Below are 22,678 nucleotides of genomic sequence, written 5' to 3' on the forward strand. Positions count from 1 at the left end.
ACAGCAGGACCATGAGTCAATCTGACAACAATGTAATTTCATCCACTTGTAATTCATCGCATCTGAGTAAACACTTTTAGGATTAATATGAATCTTCAAAGAAAATAATTGAGCATCGAGACAAATCCTTTTCCAACACACATAGATACAGACATTTATAAAAACATTACAGTCATGAAGCTAGGAAACTTTTATTATTTGTTTTCTGTTAGCCACAAAAAACAAAAGAGAAATCATTATAAAATGATTTCATGAATCAACCTTTCCCTCCCAATAGATCTTAATACATCTGACTGTCTGGAGGAAAAGCAAGACCAGTAGCCACCCCTACTTCAACATCTCTCTCTACTAAAGAAAGAATAACCCAAATTAAAAATTGGCAGCAAGGTCTCCAAATTATGAATCTTCATGATAATCTCGGGCCAAACAAACAAAAGGCCCATGGTAACTGAGATTTAACAGAACAGACCTTTTAAAATTCCTCTGATGTCTTCTCTGCAAAACTCCGAGCAACAGCTGCTAACGGAAGTGACATGGCAGAAAAATCTACAACTGTTTTTGCTTCTTAGAAGAAAACTTTCACCAACATTACTTCACAACAAATTCATTCCAAAAAGCCACAAGTCCAAAAGTAACTTTGAAACAGGAGGGAAAGAAATAGTGGAGAGTGAAACAGAGCAACAGAGAATGATGGGTTATCCTGACCGAAGTGGTATTTTGCCATTTAATTATTTTTTGTGTTACTAATAGCCCCTTTATGAAGAAAACTATACACTTCCTTATACTTGTCTTTTGTATGCTTCATGCAATTGTGACATTGATGACCTATGATCATAAAATACACAAATTGGACACTGTATCATGCGCCTGAGTATTTTGCAATCATTTTGTGAGTAGAAGAAGTGTAATCTTTAGAAAAATGCCCCACTGTACACAGCCTACAATGCTTAATGAGCAGTCCCATCCTGCCTCAGACACAAAAAGTATGCAGAGAGCTAACCAGATTCTTGTTAGCTGATTCTTCTTCCAGCCCAATAAATCTTTAACGAAGTATGTGATTGGCAAAACCCTTGATGAGAGTTCAACTGACAAGATCTGAAGACACCACTTCTGACAAAAATCCCTCATTTACCTGCTATGCAGCCACACTGAGAAGTGGAAAAGCAGCTCACAACCTGTAACTTGGTGTCTTGTAGCTCATCATAATCACATATGGCACATGCATGAACTTCATTTATATTCTTACACAGGCAGTATTTGCCAATGCTAAATTAACAGCACATTCAGCTCCTCTTATAGCTTCCAATTGCTCAGTTTCTTAAAATTAAACAAGGTTTGACCATCATCTCTCCTACTTTTCGGGAGAGAAGATGATAAACTTGAGATTCACTTAATAACTAACAGAGGTTATTTCTGGTCAACAATGATCAGAAGCTCTGTCTTAGATACACCTCAGAATCTATTGAAAGCAAGAGTTTCAAAAATGTTCAAGCAGTCTAGGGTCCAATTTCAAGGCATACTCCTTCCTACACCCTCATCCTTTCATGCCTTCACACCTTTGGCTATCTGACCCCTGAAAAGTTTAATGCTTAACCCACAACCCATATAAACAACAGGAATCTAACTAAATATTCATCTTAATATGGTTTGAATCAAGTCCTGAAGCAGCATGGAAAAGTGGTGATACTTTGTCTTGTGAGCAGCTCCTCACATAAGGAAAAGTGTTATCTCCAGGTGTGCTCATGCCAGCAGCAGGAGCACAGCCCATGCTAGGAGACATTCCCAGTTCAGGAAGGTAAGTGGAAGAGTGCAGGTCTTTCAGTCTTGCCAATAGGATTCAGGTCTATTCTGTCAAAAGCCTTCAAATCCTTCAGTCTTGTCAATAGGATTCATTAAAATCACAAACTTGAAAATACAGCTTCTTCCACCCTTAAATTAATGGCATTCATTTCTGAATCCCAAAAATCATCTCAGAAATTTTGCAAGGGGAAACTGTAGTGAGGCTATGATGAGTATCACAGGCCATAGGCAGGCTCAGGAGCCATGCCCCTACTCCTCAGCACAAGGGCAGGATCCACATGGAAGCAGGACAATGAAGTGCTGTGCCCTATGTGCTGTTCCAAGGGGGAACACAGGTAATTCCTCAAGCTCTTTGTGCAGGTTCATGCAGGCTGGGATATGCAGGACTTCAGCCAGCCAAAGCACATTACCTGCAACCCCATCACACACCTCCTGCCAGCCCCTGGCTGCCCCCAGCCTGTGCACTGCCAGGTGCTGCCAGGGTTGCCTGGCTGCCTGCCCCACGTCTGCAGCCTGTCCACACCTCCCTGCACCATGGGAAAGCCCTGAGGGATCCCAGGGAGGCTCAGCCCCAGGCGCATGGGCCACTCAGTCCTGCAAATCACTCCTTTCATCAAGAGCTCTTGGAGACATAGTAATAAGAGTAAAAATAATTAGCTCTATTTTCTGGCTGAGGAAATAAAAGTTGCTAAGCCAGTGAAGTGACTTAGCCTGGTCTTCAGCCTTGCAAGCCAGGATCCTATTCATCAAACAAAAATATCCCTCTCAGCTGCTTTAATGAACCTTTCAAATTATTCGACAGTGTTGGAAAGAAAAGGATGAACCTGATCTACTTCTCCTTACCTCTCCCTTCCTAAGCTGATTGAATACCAAAAGGTGTCTTTTTTTATCCCCCTGGCTTCGGCATCACAAAGGCAGCAACTTGATGTCCCATGAGTAGTCCTGAGGTGCTCTACTGGCCTCATATATCTGTAATTATAATGGTCAGATTTTAACTATTGAGCTTAAATATGCTATCAAAGTGACATCAATAGAATAGGGAAAAACAGCTCTCTTGATACAAAGTTCACACTCCGGTATGCAATCATATAATCAACAATTTTACTGCCACAAAACACTGGCTACCCAAAACAAGATCTCACCTTCCTTATCTTCCTAATACACACCCATCTCCACAACAGAGACAACAGCATCCCTGTTTTCCATCCCCATCTTTTGCATATTCCCTCTTCCAATTTGACCCACACAGTGCCTTTATTCACCATACATCTCAAACAACTTCACAAACAGATCTAACTTGGCTTCGATAACAGAACCATTTATAAAGAAATTCAGTGCTATCCAATCAGTTGTGCTCTGAGTTTCTGAGGTTAAATCAAACCTGAAAGTCAAAGTGAAACTCTGCTTAAGAGTGAGAGTAAATATATGAGGAGGGGAAAAAACCTTTGTGTATATCCCACTATGGTCTGAGAACCTTCTCTGTAGCTGAGAGACCCCTGGAGTTCCTTGGAGTTTACAGCCAGTTCAAAGCAAGACTGCTACTTCATATCTATATACATGATAGTACAACTACTCATTAAAAAATGTAAGAAATCAATAATAACACAGAGCAAGGCAGCTCAATGTGAACTAAGGAGATCCACTCATAGTAAAGAACACACACAAAAAAAAATATCTTCTTATATAGGAGTAGCATCTAAGACAACTAAGTTATTTTGTTTCCACCATAGATGTTCTGTGTTATTTCAAACAAATTTTTTAATTCCTAGGACTCACATCATTCACAAAATGGAGAAAATTTTTATGGTTATTAAAAGGTACTATATGGTTGCAAAACACTCTGACATGCCTGGGTGAGAATAAGAGGAGAACAGCTCATTAGAGTCTCTTAGCTGACCAGAATGAAGATAGAGAAAAATTTAAATTAGATGCACTAACATATGATTGATTCTGGCTGAAATAAACTGTTTCTCCTGAATAAGCAATTACCAAAACCTAGCTATGAAAGGCAAGAAGCAAAAATGTCACACAGGCTCAGAAAACTAAAACTGATGGGGTTGTTTGAGAATGAAAAAATACATTTACCTCTTTGGTACAATAAGAAACCAATTCAATAGAGAGGAGTAATGGATAAGAAGGGGGAAAGAAAAGACCTATCACCATTTTCTGATCAACTGAAAGCTTTAGGGTATTTTAGGCATTCCATAAAGTTGCATCTATAACAGCTGGAGCAACCATCCTTTCAAAATGGATCACTGCAGTGCTATCATAACCCACAGCACCAAACTTACCTGCAATCATCTTTTGAGTTTCACCCACCAACACATGGCAGACACAAAATCACCACTGCTTTGTCTCCAGTTCTACAACAAGGCTTTACTCAAGCTGTTAACACTCCAAAAACCACAGCTGATTTAATAGCAAAGCAGTACTCCAAGGATCTCAGGCCCCCTCATGCTGTTCCTTCCAGTCTTAAACTCACTTGATTAGCAGGTGATTTTCAAGAACTACAACTAAATGGGAACACATATGAAAACAAGGAAGATGAAACACATGAGTTATTATTGACTTCTTACAGTTGTTTCCTTCCACTGGCAGTATTCCTGCATTCAACAGATGCCCTAGTAAATGCACCCCTACTGAAGAAAAACAGCCCAAGAATGTATCACTTGAATGACACAAGTATGAGTAAGCTATCAAACTCTTTCTGTAGAAAAAGGTCTTTGGACTGAATTGACAAATATGTTTTCAAAACCAGAAACTAACATAGCATTGCTCTCCCTTCTGAATTTCACACTTGTGGGAAGTGACAACACCCACAAAGAGCCATTCCTTTAGCATGGGCTCTAAAAATATTTTCACAGATCTCAGAGAAACTTTGACCATTTAGACCACTTGACCTTTTAGACCATTCCTTCCTTGGTCAAATGTGGTGAAATTCACAAACAAATTCCTAAGGGAATTCACAAGAAAGGAACAGACAAGCCACAGGATGCTTTCTTAAAGGTGGTCACACTCAAGGAGTTGCAGTGCATGGCTCCTTATCCAAGTGGACAGCAGTGGTCAGCTCTGGGATAGGCACCATTTAACACCTTTGTCTGTGACAAGGATAGTGGCACTGAGCATATCCTCAGCACGTTCACTGATGACACCAAGCTGTGTGGTGCAATCGACACACTGGAGGGAAGAGATGCCATCCGGTGGGACCTAGACAGCTTTGAGAGCCTGAACATGAAGCTGAAAAAGGCAAAGTGCAGAGTTCTGCACCTGGGTCAAAGCAATCCCAGGTACAAATACAGGCTGGGCCAAGAATGCCCTAGGGAGGAGGACTGGGGGTGCTGGTGAACGAGAACCTTGACATGACCCAGCAATGTGCAGCTGCAGCCCAGAAAGACAACCATATCCTGGGCTGCACCCAAAGCAGCATGGTCAGCAGGTTAATGGGGGTGATTCTCCCTCCCCACTCTGTTCCCCTGAGACCTCACCTGGAGTGCTGCATCCAGCTCTGGAGCCCCCAACACAGTAATGACGTGGACTTGTTGAAAGGAGTCCAGAGGAGGGCCATGAAGACGATCAGAGGAGTGGACCAGGGTGGGAGAGTTGGGGGTGTTCAGCCTGGGGAAGAGATGGCTCCAGGGAAACCTAGAGCACCTTCCAGAACTCAAAGTGGGCCTTACAAGAGAGCTGGAGATGAACTGTGTTCAAGGGTATGCAGTGATAGGTGAAGGGGGAATGGCTTTAAAGAAAATAGCTTTAGATTAGACATTAGGAAGAAACTTTGTACTGCAAGGGTGATGAAACACTGAACAGGTTGCCCAGAGAAGCTGGAATTGTTCAAGGCCAGGTTGCATGGGGCTCTGAGCAACCTGGTCTACTGGAAGGTATCCTTGCCCATGCCTGGGGCTTGGAACTAGATGATCTTTAAGGTCCCTTCTAATCCAAAACATTTTATGTTTCTATGATTGTATGCCAGGCAAAATCATGCAGTGAGAGAAAAATGTCATTTCAGAAGCAAAAAGGTCATTATCAGTCTAAATGTAATGACATGTTTAATTTTCTAGGAATGTTAATCAGAAGCATGCAAGATATACTTTATCAAAATCAAACAATAAGTCAGCAACCAAAATTATTTAAGAACTATCTCTGCTGCAACTAGAATGACAATCTTTGTCTATTTTCGTGCACTTCATTCTTATTCCTTTTTGATTTTTGTTTTCACATTCCTGTTGTTGTTATGAAAAACCTAAGTATGCCTGACATTTTTAACCCTGAGGCTACAAACCGTGGCAGTTAAGTAGCTGCTTATACATCACAGCCCATCCTCAGCCAGCTGTAGTGTAACTGGGGCTTTGCTAAAATCCTCAGTCCATCTTCTGAGCTGCACTTAAACTCATCTTGTGCAGTAAAAACAGGTTGTTATGCCCTACTGAATAGGCCCTGGAACCCAGCACATATTTAGTCAGTGTATATTTATGCTTGAACTCACATCAGCAGAAACAATGAGTACAAAAGGCCATACATTATGGGCAAAAAAATCCACAAATACTACAGGCGCCTAAAAACATCACATGAAAACTGAACTCACTGAATATGAGTTACAAGAAGGATAAAATTCTAGTACTGATGTATGTGCTACTTTTAAATCCTTGCTGATACATGCAAGTCCCATTCCTCCACTCTTTTCATAAGAATGGAAGCTACATCAAAGAAAAGGTAAAATATCTCACCTATTCTTTGGTTGCTGGAAATTTAAGGAATTGAAATTCTTCCAAAAGGGAGTAAGGACTCAGTAAACACTACCTGTGTTCTAGCTGAACTTTGAAAGCGAACGTTGAAAGTCTTATCAGAGTTTCAGGTGATATCAGACAACCCATAAACACACTGCACAAAGTTAATACAAAGAATTTTATCTTGAAGGCGGAAGACAAATGCGAAACTGTCACCTTAACTGTGCTGTAAAACTGCCAAAAGGAGATATTACTATTAAACTGACATATCAAAAAAGACTCCCAATAAGGGCCTGAGTGCACTTGCACTTCCCTGCCCACCCTTGTCAGTGCCATCCGTGCAGAACCCACCCATATCTGACATGACAGCTACTTCAGCCAGAGATTTAGGACACCCTCCTTATAGACAACCAAGAATAATCCACCTCTGGAAAAGGTTCTTCCTAGCTTCATCAAAATGCACATGTTTTTTGACCCAAGCTCAAGAACTTTGCTCCCTCAGATGTTGTACCTTAGCAAGAACACCATTGTAAATGCTAATGAATTATGCATCAAGAGCATACCTTATCTTAGATTGCTGTGAAATTTGCATTTACTTGGGATTTGAAGTCTACTTTTTCTTGTGTTTCGGGACACAAGAGAATAACCTTTTCATTTTTTAAGTTCAGCACTTTGATGTACTAAGTTCATGAATCTCTTATGTGTTACAGCTAAAAGAAAAGCCGCATGCCTTCTGCAGGAATTTCTTAGCACTCTTCACTCTATGTGACAGGTCCATCAATCACAATAGTCTCTCTTGGCTGTAAAAAGTATACATAGCTTTAATAGGAGAAGTTTAATCTAAGCAGCAAAAGAAGAATGCCAGTGCTTTTACATCACAACTCTCCACTCACCTACACAGAGAGCCATTAAGTTTTGGGTTGCTACCACAGATCACATTCTCAAATCTAACATCCTTGTTATGACTGTAGAACAGCTGACATAATTTACTGCACAGATTTTCAACTATAGGTCATTTTTTGTTGTCAAAATGCTAACAAAGTTCTTCACAGAGGTAAGAGAACAGGATTTTACTTGCAGCTAGGGGGTTTTCAGGAAAGTCAGTTCATTAGTAGAGCACAGTGTCTTGACCCCTCTGATTTAGAGCTATACTCTCAGAAGCTACTGCACAGCTGGACTGTGGCATCAGTTTAAGAGAAAGAAATACATAACCTGAGTATCAGCTCCTGTGTTTTGTGCACACTGCTTCACCATGAAATACGATCTGTGGGTATATACAAGAAATATGCACACACAGAGAGCACTATATGCGAGACGTAAACAGGTCTTGCATGCTGATCCAGGTACCAACGAGTTCTGCATACCCAAGGTCTTTCACACCACAAAATTGCAGCATTGCTATAAATATGCTCAGCACTTGTTTTTGACAAATGAAAAATCCCTCTAGTCAAGACAGCTCACTTACATGAACAAATCATCATATGACTGGAAAAGGCGGAAAAAAATAGCTGTGCTTTGGACTACTCTTTTCAGCATAGACAGCCAGGGGCTGCATTGACTGGGGTGACTGCTGGAATGACGTGTGGCTGTGGCTGATGTCCCGTGGAGAAGACGGTGGCAGTGAATGTGTTTGGCAGTGGAAGGAACTGGAAAGTAGATTATGCCCACGAAATTGGAAAGCACTGTAAATATTCCTAGGGCAGAGAGGCTCCGAGTGCACGTTAGGGAGAGATGGGCAGCGACAGCACGGGAGAGGTACAAGGGAAGAGAGGAAGGGATGGAGCTACGCTTCACTTTGTTAAACAGGTGGCCGGCTACTCTTATGCCCTTTGTCTCCTCTACGTGCTAATTCAACTTATTTAGAGAGAGACGGGAGAAGAATCTCTTTCCCTCCGCCCCGATTTCAGAATTATTGCATCTCCTGGGGGGAAGGGTTAGACTAAGACATTTGGTTTGGAAATGACTCACTCGGCAGCGTTATGGAGCCGGAGGGTCTATTTTTAATATTTTTAAATGGAGAACTTACCCAGGTCTCATGCCTGCACTGCGCTCCAGAGGCACGGCGGAGCGCGGGGAGCCGGCCCAGCCCGCTCCCTTCTCGGCCGCCCCCCGGTAAACATCCCCTTCGCTCCGCCAGCGGCACCGCCGCCGGCCCGGGCCCCCGAGCCCCCGGCCGAGCGGGGCCGGCGCCCTTGGTCGCGGCTCGCACTCACCCGGGCCGGGCTGCCGGGCTGCCGCTCCCCGCGCCCGCACGGACGGACGCACGCACGGACGGACAGACGGACGCGCTGCCTCCTCGCCGCGATCTGGCGAAATTTGCCACCCACCGGCCAGGATTTTACACTTCCTGGCGGCCGGCCAGCCCTTGCTGCTACAGCCTGCCCCGGGCTGGCTCCTCCCCGCCGAGAGCAGAGCCGGCCGGGCCGGGCCGGGCGGAGCGGGGCCAGCCGCGCCTGCCTTCCCCGGCTCCCACCCCGCTCCGCCCGGGGGTACCCCTCCCGTCCCGTCCGAGTCAGGAAGTTTAAATTCTTCTGACCTTAAGCGAAAGAAAGGCACTGGAAAGGATGGAGGAGCTCGGGAGGCCCTTGCCGGGGAAGGGCGGCCGGCCCGGGTCCCGCGGCTCGGCCGGGAGATGCTGGACCGGCTTCTCGCTGGCTCGGCTCGGGGCGCACCCAGCCAAAACAACGGGTCCTGTAGCACGGGGGAAGGGATGTGCCGTTTAAAGTAAGGGTTTATTTTATTTTGATCTCATGGTTCAAGGTTCCTCTGGCAGCCGCAGCGCCGTGCAGTTTGCTCTGTTCTGCTGTCACAGCCTACAGCAGGTATCAAACAGGAAACTGCTGAAAAAAAAAACACGTGTAATTCGGGGTTCTTAAAGAGATTAAAAGCCGCAATTAGTTGCAATCAGGGAGCAGTCGCATGGAACATGTAAGTCAAATAGTTACGCTGACTTTTGGAGAGCTACACATTAATTGAAAACACTTGAGACTTTCAAGTGCTTAAAGGAGACAAACCAAATTGGCAAAAGAGTGTAATTTTGTCGAAATATTTAAGAGCCTTTTGTGAATTATGCACCATACTGGCAAAGCTTGGTAACCTGATGCACTCCTTGCTAAGAGAATTCAAATCGTAACTTTACAACTGAGTTGTATCTGGTCTCAGAATGGAAAAAGATGATGCTACTCTGAAACCAGTATGTAAATCCATTAGCTCATGCTGGGATCCTTTAACACTTTTAGGTTGTGTCGATATCCATAGTAAGCTTTGATAAGAACAGCTGTCATATGTGTTTGTAGGAGAGGTATTCTCATGTCTTTTTCTATCACCAGATGTTTAAAACAAAGACTCCCTGAGCTATTGTGAACCTTACCTCTGTCCATTGCTTGTACTAGTTAGGGTTTACAATTATGAACACAAAATCATTACCTAGGGATTGCAGACAAGACTTTACTGCAAGCTGTATGAACACATACAAAAACATATTTCCCGTCCCAGACTCATGTCACATGATGAGAGTTGATACCTACCCAGAATATAAAATCGGTTAATCTACTAATAATTAAAAGTGCATATTGTCATTCATTCTGCACCTGCTTTTCAAGCCAACAGTAATTCTTTTTCAGAGACAGCATTGCTGAAGTGGAGTTTGAGTGGTGATCCCAATCTGTGACTCGTGGTATAGCTGGGAAGTGACCATCACTGCAGGTAGATCGGCTGCAAAGCAAGGATTTGCCTTACTGTACTTCAACTGTTCTCCATGGGCCAGCAAAAATCCTAAGGAATTTTTAGGTGAAGAGTCTGGTGACCTGACATATTTGTTCAGGTGGCATGCTCCATTTAAGAGAAATTCCCAGATATTCTTAAAAAAAACCAAAACACCATCCTACAAGCTGACATCTTTCCCCAAATTTTAACTCACATATTTATGAATCAAAATTTGACAAGACATTTCAGGTATGGGAAAAATTCCTCCTTAAGTTTTTGAAAGAAAAGGTAGTTGTCATACCCATATGGTTCCAGCTTCAGGACTGCCACTGAGGGACATGACAGCCACAGCACAGACTTACTGTAACCATCCTGATGTATGGCTGGGCTCTCACTTGTGAAACAAGTGAAAGGAAAGAGCTAGAAAGACCCCTGCCACCACACCAGAAGGAAAAGGGATATTCTCTTTAATTTCCTCATTAGGAAGAAGTGAGGATTCTGTGGAAAGAAAATAGTCTTTGAGAATGAGGGCCTCAAGCTATGTTATGGAGGAGCATAGGTACTGGGAAGACTTTAATATATGGCAAGGACAGACAAGAAAGACAACTAGAAATATTATCCCAGCAGAAAGAGATAAAAGACTTAGGTGGGATTAATTTTACCTAACTTTAGCTATCTGAGTCCATGCAAAACACACCCAGCTTTCAAAGTTAGATAAGGTAAATTCTGCCCTACAGCTTGCCCAAATGGAATAAGGTAGCAGTGAAAGGGCTCTGAAGAGAAAAGACTTATGTTCAGGTTTACAGATGAGAAAAATTACCTTGAATTGCTTGTTTTCCCCTTTTAGCTCTGGTTTGATCAAGAGAGGAACACAGTTTTCAAAGAAAACTCTTTGCCTTACACAGACAAGTGCTAATTCACAGGTGTCTGTTCTCTGCCCCAAAGACAACGTGTGGTGCAGATGCACTGCTGTGTGCTTTCTGTGAGAGGAACGGGCTCTTCTATGGCCTTATCCTGCAGCATCGTCTCAGAGAACTGAAAAGCAGGCAAACTGACAGCATCAACAATGTTGCCACAGACACATCTATAATGAACAGCTATGTGGAAAATAGCTACAGCCTTAATTTTGTTTTTGCCACTCTGCCTTAACACCACACGTCCTCTCTGTAGCACGCTGTATAGCGAGACTGAGCACACACACGCACTGCTCTCACACAGCCTGCTGTTCAATAGGAGCCTAACCACAAGAGCTGTGACTAACAGATGTGACCTTTTATTATAATGCACTTGATGATGGGATGAACCCACAATTGCTTTGGCTGTGGGATCCAACAGGTCTTCAGCATCATGTGCTTCCCAGAAACAAGTCCTGGGAAAAGACCCATGCTGTAGTCTGTGAGGAGGGCAGTGAGGAGAGTCATCATTTCTGAAGAGCATTACCAATTCTGGCACTAATTTCAAATAGCTGAGGGTTGCAGCTATAACAGGCTAAGAAGTCACCAACCTACATTTTATTCTTATCCCATCCACAAGCATCTCTTGCCCTTTCCATCTGCAAGGATAGCAGGTACTTACTACATCTGTCCAAAGTGTTGTGTGGTGGGGAGGAGGGGCAAGCAAAAAAAAAAACAAAAACAACTGACTTCAACTAAAGTGAATGATTTTGGCAACAAAGGATTAGGCAGTAGCTACATCTGAAGTTGCCTTGCAGATTGTTGCAAGCAGTATGGGGCAGATAAATAGGGATAACCTGGGAGCAGCAACCTCCTATCACGTCTCATACAGGGAGGACACATCTGGTAATCCTCAGTGACACTGGAAATTATTTAACAAAGCAAATTCATCTTTCTCTTGGGACTGTAGTGAGAAAATTTCATGTATCAGTGATGCCATGAAGCTTAAACAACTCTTTCAAAGAGGAAAATAAAATATTTTTTCTTTAGTTGCCATTTAATGTTCATTTTTATGATTTCAAGTTTTGGGGTGGAAGGGGAAGGGAAGGAAACACCTCTAAACTCTGGGGTTGAGGGTACACTATTCTATTAATTTTACAAGTCAAAGCTCTGGCACAAATTATATTCAGGAAACAAAATGTAGTTCCACAGGGGATACTACTACATCTGTCAAAAAAATAACTCAACTCACATATATTCATTGAGAAGACGAATTCCCAGAAGCTCTAATGCTGAGAGAGACCTAAAATAACAGGAAAGCAGACAGTAAATTAGACAGGGGCCATAATTTGAGATGATGGGAGGGGAAAAAAAAACAGAAACAAGAAAACAATGGGATAGTAGAGTTCAAAAACAGAAACTGTAACAAAAGCCTCTGTTACTGGTAATGTTGTGGAAACTCTTTGGAATAGTCAGAACTGAATGCACTATCTTCTCATCAAAAAGACATCAGTAAACATAAATGAATTATTTTTTAAAAAGCAGAATTGATGAGGATTGATTCAGAGGCCCTGTCATGTGAGTTGAAAGAATTAAATACAGCTGTGCACGGTGTATAGGACACAATGCTACAAAAAAATAAACGCAGTTGTGGGAGAACAACTGTTTTGGTTTACAGAAGTGAGAGCATTTTTATTGTGAGAAGGGAGAAACTAGGGTGAAACTAGTCAAAAAGATTAGGACGAGTACTGTCACAATGGCTTGGCTGTAAGATCCACTGCCTGGTGGAGCAGTTGCTGTGGGAGACTTCTTGTGGTATTTTAAATAAGGACAACACAGTGTTTATCCCTTGGCCTACCAAGCACAGTGGACTAGTTGATCTTTTACAGAGGAATTTTCCATCTTTAATTCTGTGTTTCTAAAGCTTCCTCCTCTGTAAAGCACTGTTTGTCACACCAGTGGCAAACCTCGAGGAGAAGACAAACAAAATAGCCCACGGGAAGAGACTTAAACAGAGAAAATAACTGAAGTATGTTTGTGTTTGATGCTTTACAGTCACACCACAAATCAGAGCCAGGCAAAGGCAGTGGCAACCACTATTCCTTACACTAACCCCTGCTAGAAACCATAATATAAATTTCCAAAGGTCACGAGCAAGCATAACATACCGTTCTTTCCATCCTCCTGCTTTAATTCTTCCCATCCCACTTCTGACTTCATTTGTTTCTCCAGCATCTCCATCTGCTCCATCTCCCTCTTGCCTTTCATCCCTGAGGTCAGTAAACTGAATCTTTAAATTCATTATTTGGACTCTTACACACCCACCTAAACCCTCTCCGACCTCAAACCTCCAAGGAGGTTTCCATACCTCCTGCATCAGAGTGGTGTGTCCCATTTCCTAACTACCGTGATTCAGTTAATCCTCAGAGCAGTTCCCATCTTCTCTGACGTGTCAGCAATCTTTGAAACATATGGCAGTCCTTTTGCTTTTCATTTTCCATCTTACAGTTTCCTTTTCCTCCTTCATTAATGTGTCATCCTTTGGCTTCCTCTGGGAAGGGTTTTTTCTTTTGGTCACTTCTATTCTTCTTCATCTTGACTTCAGGTAATTTCACAGACACAGACCAATTAAGTTACTGGTGCATGGCCACCTTCTCTACTTCAGTCCCTTCTCTTCCTTTTTGAGCTTACTATACTAACTATAAACACACACAAACACACACATTTATTTGGGCATTGTTTTTAAGTCAGACTATTATTTCTCATTTTCAGGGTTCTCATTTGCAGACAATGTCTACATTTCCCAGATATTTTTGGGTGTCTTCTTTCAAATAATGTCCTTTCTTACCCACACAGCAATATATCTCAGCCTGACCTTAATCACTTCATATAAGATTACTGTGATATCTTTCCCTCCACCTTCCAAAAATATAATATTCACTCATATTTATGCAGAATAGTGCTACAAATGTCATTGCACTCACCTCTCACATTGAAACCAATACCTTTTACTTTCTTCCCTCTCTTGGCCTGTCCTTCTCTACTTATTACCACAGTTCCTCTCCTGTCTTTGTGCTACTGCAGGTTCTTATATCTTAGTTTCACTGAAGTCAGCTGTGATTGCCACTGGAAAAAGCAATCTCATGCTGGCTTTGACTATTAGCTCTGCCCAGCACTGCCCCTCCCATGTGCCATGAATATCTCTGAGATTGCACAGCAAATAGGACCAGGAAGATGAGCTGGGTTACAAAGATGACACTGCCTTCACTGCTCGCAGGGAGCTTGACCTGACTTTGTGCTGTTGGTGGCATCTGAAAAAGACAATTGGATCCAGTGTTGTGCGAGTCCCACTGTGACACCAGCCTGAGTCTGCGAGAATCTCGCTGTGTTCTCTCAGTGTAAGGACAGGCCTGGAAGTAGAGCTGCAAGCTTCTCTGCCATGTGTGTTATCCTGCTGTGAGCCAGCTCCATGGCCATGTAGGATCTGTAGGCTATGCCAGTAAAGAGTCCACCACAGGGGTTAATTTGGGTAATTTTGGCAAGCTGGCCAATGGCTCAGTTACCAGCTGCAGAGAGGTTTGGTATTTCATGTATCAGCTGTCTGCTGGCACCAGCTTTGGGTTTTATTGTCTTTGAAAGCTGGCATCGTTGTTAAGGAGAAATGAGTGAACACTGGTGAACAGATACCAAATCACACTCTTCTAATTACAGGAGGTTTCTCAGGTGTCTTCCTTTACTCATTCTTGACTTGGTGTGATTCATCTCTTGGTTTTCAGTCTGTCTTTTTTTCACTTTCTACACCTCATTTGCAGACCATGCTATGCTCTGCAGAACAGAAGCACTCCAACACAGTGAAAGTCACTACTGGGGATACACTTCTCTTAGTGAGAAAAAAACAGGCTTTCCTCCTTAAAACTCCTAAGTGTGTTTGGAACTGTCACTTTGATGTACCTCTCAGAGCCAGCTAAAAACAAATCTGTGTGCACACAGCAGAAGGACATGTTCACCTCCTGAGCTGACTGGCACAAGAATCAGTTTAGTCAGGGGCCATGAGGAAATCATGTGCTGTACCAAAAGGGATCAGAGTAGCTCTACCTATATTTATATTCAGAAAGAATGTAGGAGAAACTTGAAGCCTCAACCATCCCACAGTTGGTGGGATGATGGGCAGACATGCCTTTTCCTCTAGGAGCAAGATTCTTACTTCTTGTTTTGTGGCTTATGTTGTTGATTTGGCAGAGCTGCTGACAACTTCTCCTCACCTCCCTGAGGGGACCCTGCCATCCTTGATAAATGGAGGAATGATAGAATGTAGCCAGGTGCCATAGACAGAACGTACATGTTTACAGCTTGGTGCTTTCTTACTCATCTGCTCTTGACTTCCCCTGTAATTTCCAGGTCATCTTTTCCGTACATAGAAGTGCTGAGCACACTGGAAGATGCCTTTACCAGCTAAAGGATCTTATTTTGTCTGCCCAGGAATGGGGCTGTGCTGTGGGGAAGATGGCTGGGGCTGTGTCGGGGGAGAAGAAAACCCTTGGCCATTCTGAGTTTATGTGCACAGAGAAAGGGCCTGGCAGAACGAGTGAGTCACAGCTCAGTAACTACGTGCCTCTTTCTTGACCAGCTCTTGTCTCACAGAGGAGTGTCAGTGACCTCTGGCATAGAAGTGATGGGTACAGTGAGGCTACAGTGTAGGATTAAACTAGGGAGCATGAGAAGGCTTGGAGAACAAGTAGAGGCATTTGAAATGTGAACTGCATTTCAATACACAGAGCAAGATATAAACACCTATAATATGTGCAGCTTGTGGGAGGTATGTGGATGGTAAAATGAAGGACAGCTTCATAGAATTCCTCCATGTTATCAGATGCCTCTGATCCCAAACTATCTATTGTTATCACATAGAGCCTTTGTCCCAGGACACACCATAAAGCAGGAGGAAGGATACAAGATGCTAAAAGCACTGCATAAAGGAAGATGCAGACTGTATATTGACCTTCTGCACAGAATGAGTCTTTGCAAGCCAGAAGGGTCTGTGCACCTGTGGAATTCAGTTTGGGATTGCCAGAATAAATGCACATAATTTAAGAATCCCATATGCACATGTTCATATGGCTTATGAGTAACACTTTATGGTGGCCACATGGCTGTGTGTACAGACACACTTCTCCAGTGAGCTAACACAGGTTTTTGAACACCAGGTGTGGAATCTGTGTCTAAGGCTCTGCATTTTTGTGGGGGACAGTCATATCCCAACTGTGCCAATATGAAGCTGGGTAAATCAGTTTGACACATCACCAGTTTTCAGAATTTTTCTCAGTCTCGCAGGTTTTTGATTTATTTTCAAAAACTCTCCATGGAGACTGCTCTTTATGTGGAATTTACCCTTCTGCCAGGCCAGACTGGAATTTCAGCCGTTTAAAGGAAATATGAAATTTTTGTGTGTGTTTGTGGTGCCAACTCACTAGAACAGACACAGAGACAACACTTGGGCTTTGCAACCAATAAAATTCAGCAAATAAACCAGCTTGCCTCTTCTCCTTCACTTCCTCTCTCCCTCTCCCCTTGCCTTCCTTCCCTGCTATTTTCGCACCTTGCTGAAACATACAAAATCAAAATGGTAAAAACATTCCAAGGAAACAGTCATTTACTCTGGATTATTATTCACTGGATTCATGCACACCATACCCTGAGCAGGCAGTCTCTCTCCATCCCTCCCTTGCAAAAGAAAGTGCATCTGCCAGGTCATGGCTAAGGAGAGGCACAGTCCTGACCTGTGGAGACAAACAGCTCTGGTGACAGCTCAGTGAAGCAATGCCTGGCTGGCACTGTGTCACCTCCTGGGCCAGGAGCTCTGCCCAGCAAGGTACAAATGCAAAGAGTGACAGTGACAGACTGTGGTGTTCTCCCGCAGCTGGGACATGTGCTTCATTAAGGGACTCTGCATTAGGCTGCACCCAGCGCAGGGAGGGAGAGGTGATGTTCAGGACTAGGCAGGGGAATTTGGAAGTGAGCTGCAAAAGCAAGGGTGCCTACATGTTGACAGATCCATTATCACCATGAATTATCAGCCTGTTTAAAAATTAGTAGTTCTACCACTAAGAGAGTCTTGCATAGTCCAACTATACAATTGTTACGAGCAACTGGAAATAGGAAATGTGTCTGATTGCATAAATCTGGCTCAGGTAGGCTAGCAGGGATCCCAGCCAGCTTGCATTTGGTTACTAGGCAATGTAACATATTGAGAGCCAGAATGGGTCCCTTTAGCTCAGATTTCTGTCTCTGACAGTAGCCAAACACAAATGCCTTAGGTGGACCACAGGAACAGGAAAAGCATATGGAAAGATGACTTCTCTCAGTCATCTCCACTTATATTTTAACCTGTATTAGCTAAGTTGAAGCTAGCACGAAGTGCTCCCTGCAGTTCAATCACTTTTCCTCTATAATTGCAGGTGCCTTTGAATTTATTTTCACATGTGTGTTTTCCAAAGTCTGTGCAGGACAGGTGTCTTGCTGGAGAAAACTCCATGGCATATGTTCCTGATAGGAGGCAAAGAGAAGGAACAGTGTTAACAGGAGTTACACTGTTAACAAATACACAGCCACAGCTTGAACTGCAAAGTCAATGAAGTCAATTTGAACCAGCCTTAATGTGATTCCATACCATCCCCTTCTCTACACACAGTGGTCCAAATAAAAGCTTTCCTCTCTTATAAATACAGAAGTCTAAGCAACAAAAGTTGTAGTATGCAGCAGTGATCAGGATATGCACAGGATACACACTGCCTGCACTTACCTTCTTGCATGAGCCTGCCAGCAGGGACAAGAGGGCAGAAAGAGAACCAAGGTCAGCAGCTGACCCAGGAAGATTTGGATTCTTGTAGCTGCAATGCCTTATTACCACTACAATGAGCTCCCAGTGTTTACTGTACACACACAGATTGGTATGCAGGGAGATGGGCTGTCTGAGCAAGTAAACAGAAAAGACCAGGGTCCAAGTCAGACTGAACAATAGACTGAGGAGAATGCAAGTCTCCTCTGTAGCTGGACTTCCCTCCAGGAAACCCAGCTCATACTAAAATCCTCCTGTATCCTGTGCCCTCGTCTGGGGGTGTTGACTTGGTTCCAGTTAATCATGTAAATCGTATTTGCAGAAGGAGGTGAGTGCAGGCTGCTGGATGCTCCCAAGAAAGTATTCTGGAAGAAACCTCCCTGCTCAAAGATGAGAAGAGAGTTGGCCTCAGCATTTTGAGAGAGCTTTGTCTGTTCAAGTGCTCCCAAACACGAGTGCTTCTTTAGTGAAGTAGCTGCCCATGCATCAGACCTCAGAAACATTAAAGCTCCTCTCCTGCCTTCTTATCTTGAGAAATGGGAATGGTTGTTCAAACACAGTGATTCTCATGACTCCAGCAGAAGGAGATTTTTAGACTCTGAGGCTCCCATTTCAAGATGACTGGGGTTGGAACTATGTAGTATTTGAGGCTTACCGTGGTTTTAAGCCAACTGAGACAAAGAGAGAATTAGGACAGGAAATTTCTAGTTGAGGATTAATATCCAAGCCCAAACCTGCATTGTAGAAAAACTGTTTCTCAACCTTTTGTAATTAACAAGCCAAACAGTGTTTGAGGGGAAGAAAAAAAGGAAAATGAAAGTGGGAGTCTCTGGAGCACTGTACATACTACTAGTGTTTGTCAATTTGCTCAAAAGATAAAGCACCTAACACCTAATTAATAAAATATTGTGATTTTAGAAAAATTGAATTACACGTTATAATCACAGCCATTTTGACTGGAACTTTGAGTGGAATACTGATACTGCTCTCTTCCAGCAGGCAGAAATCAGCAAGTATTCCATTGTCTGAACTCTTACATTTTATGGATCAATAGTGGTTCATAGTTCACAGAAATTAAATTGACACTGGTTTGAAGCTGTAATAGTGACGCTGAAAACCAGGGTAGCCAGGATTTCTGTGTGCTTTTGTGTTTTCTCTCTGTTCTTTTAATATGCTGCATATTCATATATGAAGCTGGTTAGGTCACTGTACTTGCTTTTTCAAAAACAGTGTAAAGTGCTTTTTTTTATGGAAATGAGACATTTTCACCTCTTTTAGCAGGATTTGGAAGTAGATTATTCCTATTTTTACATTTCCTGTTCCAGGAAGGAAATAGGGTTTTAAAATTTTTGTTACTATAGACTTTTCTTTCCTAGTTGAATCAAATCTGAATCAGTGGTGATACTGAAAGAGTTATGCTTCCTGTTTGCTTCTGCTTAAGAAAAAGCTCTAGTAAGAACTGTTGAAAATGCAGCTGTGACTAATTAACATCCAGCTTTCTCCAAACACTGTGTAACATTTACTTATCAATTTAAGTCCTTACATTAAACAGTATCTCAAATGCCTTTCCTTTTAGAAATGCTCAGGAAAATTCTCAAGGGTGCTGTGAGTACTGTTTATGTTCTACCGTAGAAAACATGTTTTCTCTAGGACTTCTGCCTCAGTTTATGGAATTAGAGCATTTCCAGACTGTTTCCCAATGAAATATGGCTGGTAAGGATCCTGCCTACTTAAAAGCACATTGACTCTTACAATAAAGCAGAGGCAAATGCTAGTCCAAATTCAATTTAGGTTGCAATATGCTGATTTTTACCTAGGACATGAGATTCTTTTTGCAATTTCCCCTTTTACCCCCCAACTTCCTATAGTTACATTGTAATTTTGTGTGCTGATTCAGCTGGAACATTCCACTCTTGAAGGGAGTCCATATTCAGCAACTATTTACCACTTGTATAAGTTGTGAAATATTAGAGGATATTATAGAATAAACTAGCAGTTTTCCTCACCATTACTAGCACATTTACAGAAATGAAAAATCACTTTCAGTGATATTATGTAAGCAGTAATTCACTAATGATCATAGTGCATGGAGGAGTAAGAATTTCACAAGGTCAATTTCATTTATGGGGGAAATGAAATTAAAAATTAGGAGCCTAATTTTCACTAGATTCTCTCAAATACTCTTAAAAATCAGATCAAGTTCCATCTGCCTGGTAAGGTCAAGCAGACCAAGAACCTGTAGAATAGATGCTCTACACAAACAGTTGCTGCTGAGGATCTGACATGCACACTATGCATATTCCAGGTTTTTTTCAATTCAAATCACCTTCATTTGGATCCCCTGGAGTGAATGCCTAATGAGGTCTGAGCATGTTGGGTACACTTCTGGAGAACATTTTTCAGTTTAATATCACTCAACAGAACTTAACCCCTGCACTCAAAATCAGCCCCTGATGCCAAATGAAGCACAGGCAATAAAGATGTTCAGGAGATTTGCATCAAAAATACAGTCCTGATCCAAACTAAAACACCAGTGGAGACACATCACAAGCATTGCTGGCAGGACTGCTGCAATGGCTGTGCTCTGTCCCACACTTTTGTCACTTCACTGCACACTAGAGCCACAATGCAGGGCAAAGGCACAACAGGCTGACACATGGTTCTGTTTCCAGACAGGTATACCAGGTCCTACTTTTAGACATATTTCCTGAGGTGCAAAGCATCTACACTTCTCTAAACTCTGACAGTTTGTATCTGAAGGTATGAGAATTCATTCTGCTTCATTTCAAGACACGTTGATTCAGAACAATTGGTGACCCACAGCTGCCTTATTACCAAAACCCTGTGTTTGTGTTGATTTAAACATTGCTTTTACTGCTGGAAGAAATTTTTCTTGAAAGTAGTGCTTCAGCTCCATGGTATTTGTGTCACTGCATAATGCAGTTGCATAACATCACTGTGCATTGGCAAGATGCTGCAACAGGAGGATTCAGACAACAGTGCTCCCATGTAGCACTGGCACAAAGAGTTACAGGTGAGAGTTGAGAAACCTTTAAGGCCTGGTTTACACCACTGTATTTACATTTTATATATTATATGCATTTTATAATTACAGGTTTGTATTGCATGTGGACACACTGAAATTATAAAGTCAGCTAACAATGTCCCGTCTCTCTGCTGCATGCACGGATTCTCTTCTTCAGCTGACACAAATCCTCAGCAAACACATTGTTGTCACAGGAAAACACTCAAACAGTAAAACCATGCCTGCAGCTGTCTCCCCTGAGCTCTGGTTCCTGGTGGCTCTTCTGCTGATACAACCTGTCAGAGTGGGGATGCACTGCCTGGGTAAAAACAACCAAGCACCTCAGTGACAGGGCAGCATCAGTAGCTATTAGCCTGGGAATTACATCCTAGGGTTATTGTTAGAGTCATGATCATTTGGTTTACCCTTCAACTAAGGTAATTTTATGGCCACGTCAAAAGATGTTTTTAACAGAAAAGATACTGAGGAGCCTGGTTTAAACAACAGCTATCAAAACAAAACAAATTCTAGGTTGAGCTACGTAATTTTTTTAAAGCTGTGGCACTCTTCAGTAGCCCTTTGATTCAGACTCTGGTACGATGAGGCACCGTGCCTCACACATCAGTTGATGCTGATCTGTTGTGCTGTACAATGCTGTCATTGTGGGGACAAGGAATGAAGTTAGATTGTTTGCAGGATGCATCAGTCAGGAGGAAACAGAACAACAAGCACACCAATACTTAGGTACTCTTTTCAGCATAGCAAAACACTCAGCTAACTCATCAAACTACATACCTTGGAATGGCAGGGCTAAACACAGCGTGTCCTAAGAGGCTGGAGGTTTTGCAAGCTCCATTCTGCAGTTAATGAGAGGGAAAAAACATAAAGCACCACAGCCATAAAATGTTCTGAATTAAGAAAAAAAACCTCATTAAATTCGTAACAACCAACAGGACATACACTATATAAACACCAGAACTTTCTGCTTTCAGAAGTAAGCAAGCAACACACAGTTCCCATCTTTGACAAACCAGACCTGCCAAAGCTCACACGCTGAGCGTGAGAGTCACACCACTGACAGCTCCCTCCTGCCACACCACAGCTCGGTTTGCACCTCATGTGCTCAAAGGGTCACAGCTGCTGCTCTGCATCCCTTGGAGATACAGCGCTACTGGGCACAGCACAGTGTGACTGCATGACCTGCAGAGCTGCAATTTTTTGTTTGTTTTCACCTCCAAACAGCACCTCTCTCATGCTTCCCCCTCTGTGAGTTACAATGAATGCACACAAAATGGTTACAGGTATTTTTCTAGAGAAAGTATTAATTTCTGTTACACATGCTGCATTTACTATGTAATAGATGACAGGCATTGGGGATTAAGTCTGTTTTGGTGTATTTTACATAATCTGCTTGAAGAGCTTCCCTTAAAGAAAGTAATTAGTTTGTACTATTCTGCATACCATTCTTATCCTTTTGGTAAGAGCCCAGCAGACAGCTAGCTGGATTCAATTTACTTGTGGCATAATGTTTCACAAAAACATAGGCTGAAGTCTTAATGTAATTAGATAATTTCTGCTGTTCTGACGTCGCCTCGCACACCCTTGTTACTTACACTGGGATTTTGCACAACTCCAGAGAAGACAATATAAGCTGCCAAGTGGAAACTTCTTTAAGAGGCTGGCTCATGTCCTG

The 22,678-nt window shown here is 42.6% G+C and overlaps 1 protein-coding gene across 8 annotated transcripts in view; it reads right to left on the minus strand.

Moving 5' to 3' along the window:
- PRR5L (proline rich 5 like) overlaps positions 1–22,675 on the minus strand; it is a 55,405-nt gene extending 32,730 nt beyond the window's left edge. The window contains exons 1-3 of one of the 8 annotated variants that reach the window (XM_064425012.1): positions 22,599–22,675; positions 21,781–21,842; positions 2,644–2,769 (exon numbers count right to left, since the gene is read on the minus strand). The gene's annotated coding sequence lies outside the window, so the exon portion shown is untranslated. The other 7 variants (XM_064425010.1, XM_064425015.1, XM_064425014.1 and 4 more) reach the window with 7 other exon arrangements.
- Positions 22,676–22,678: the final 3 nt, after the last annotated feature.

Source organism: Passer domesticus, chromosome 6 (assembly GCF_036417665.1).
Source record: "Passer domesticus isolate bPasDom1 chromosome 6, bPasDom1.hap1, whole genome shotgun sequence".
Classification (NCBI taxonomy): Eukaryota; Metazoa; Chordata; class Aves; order Passeriformes; family Passeridae; genus Passer; species Passer domesticus.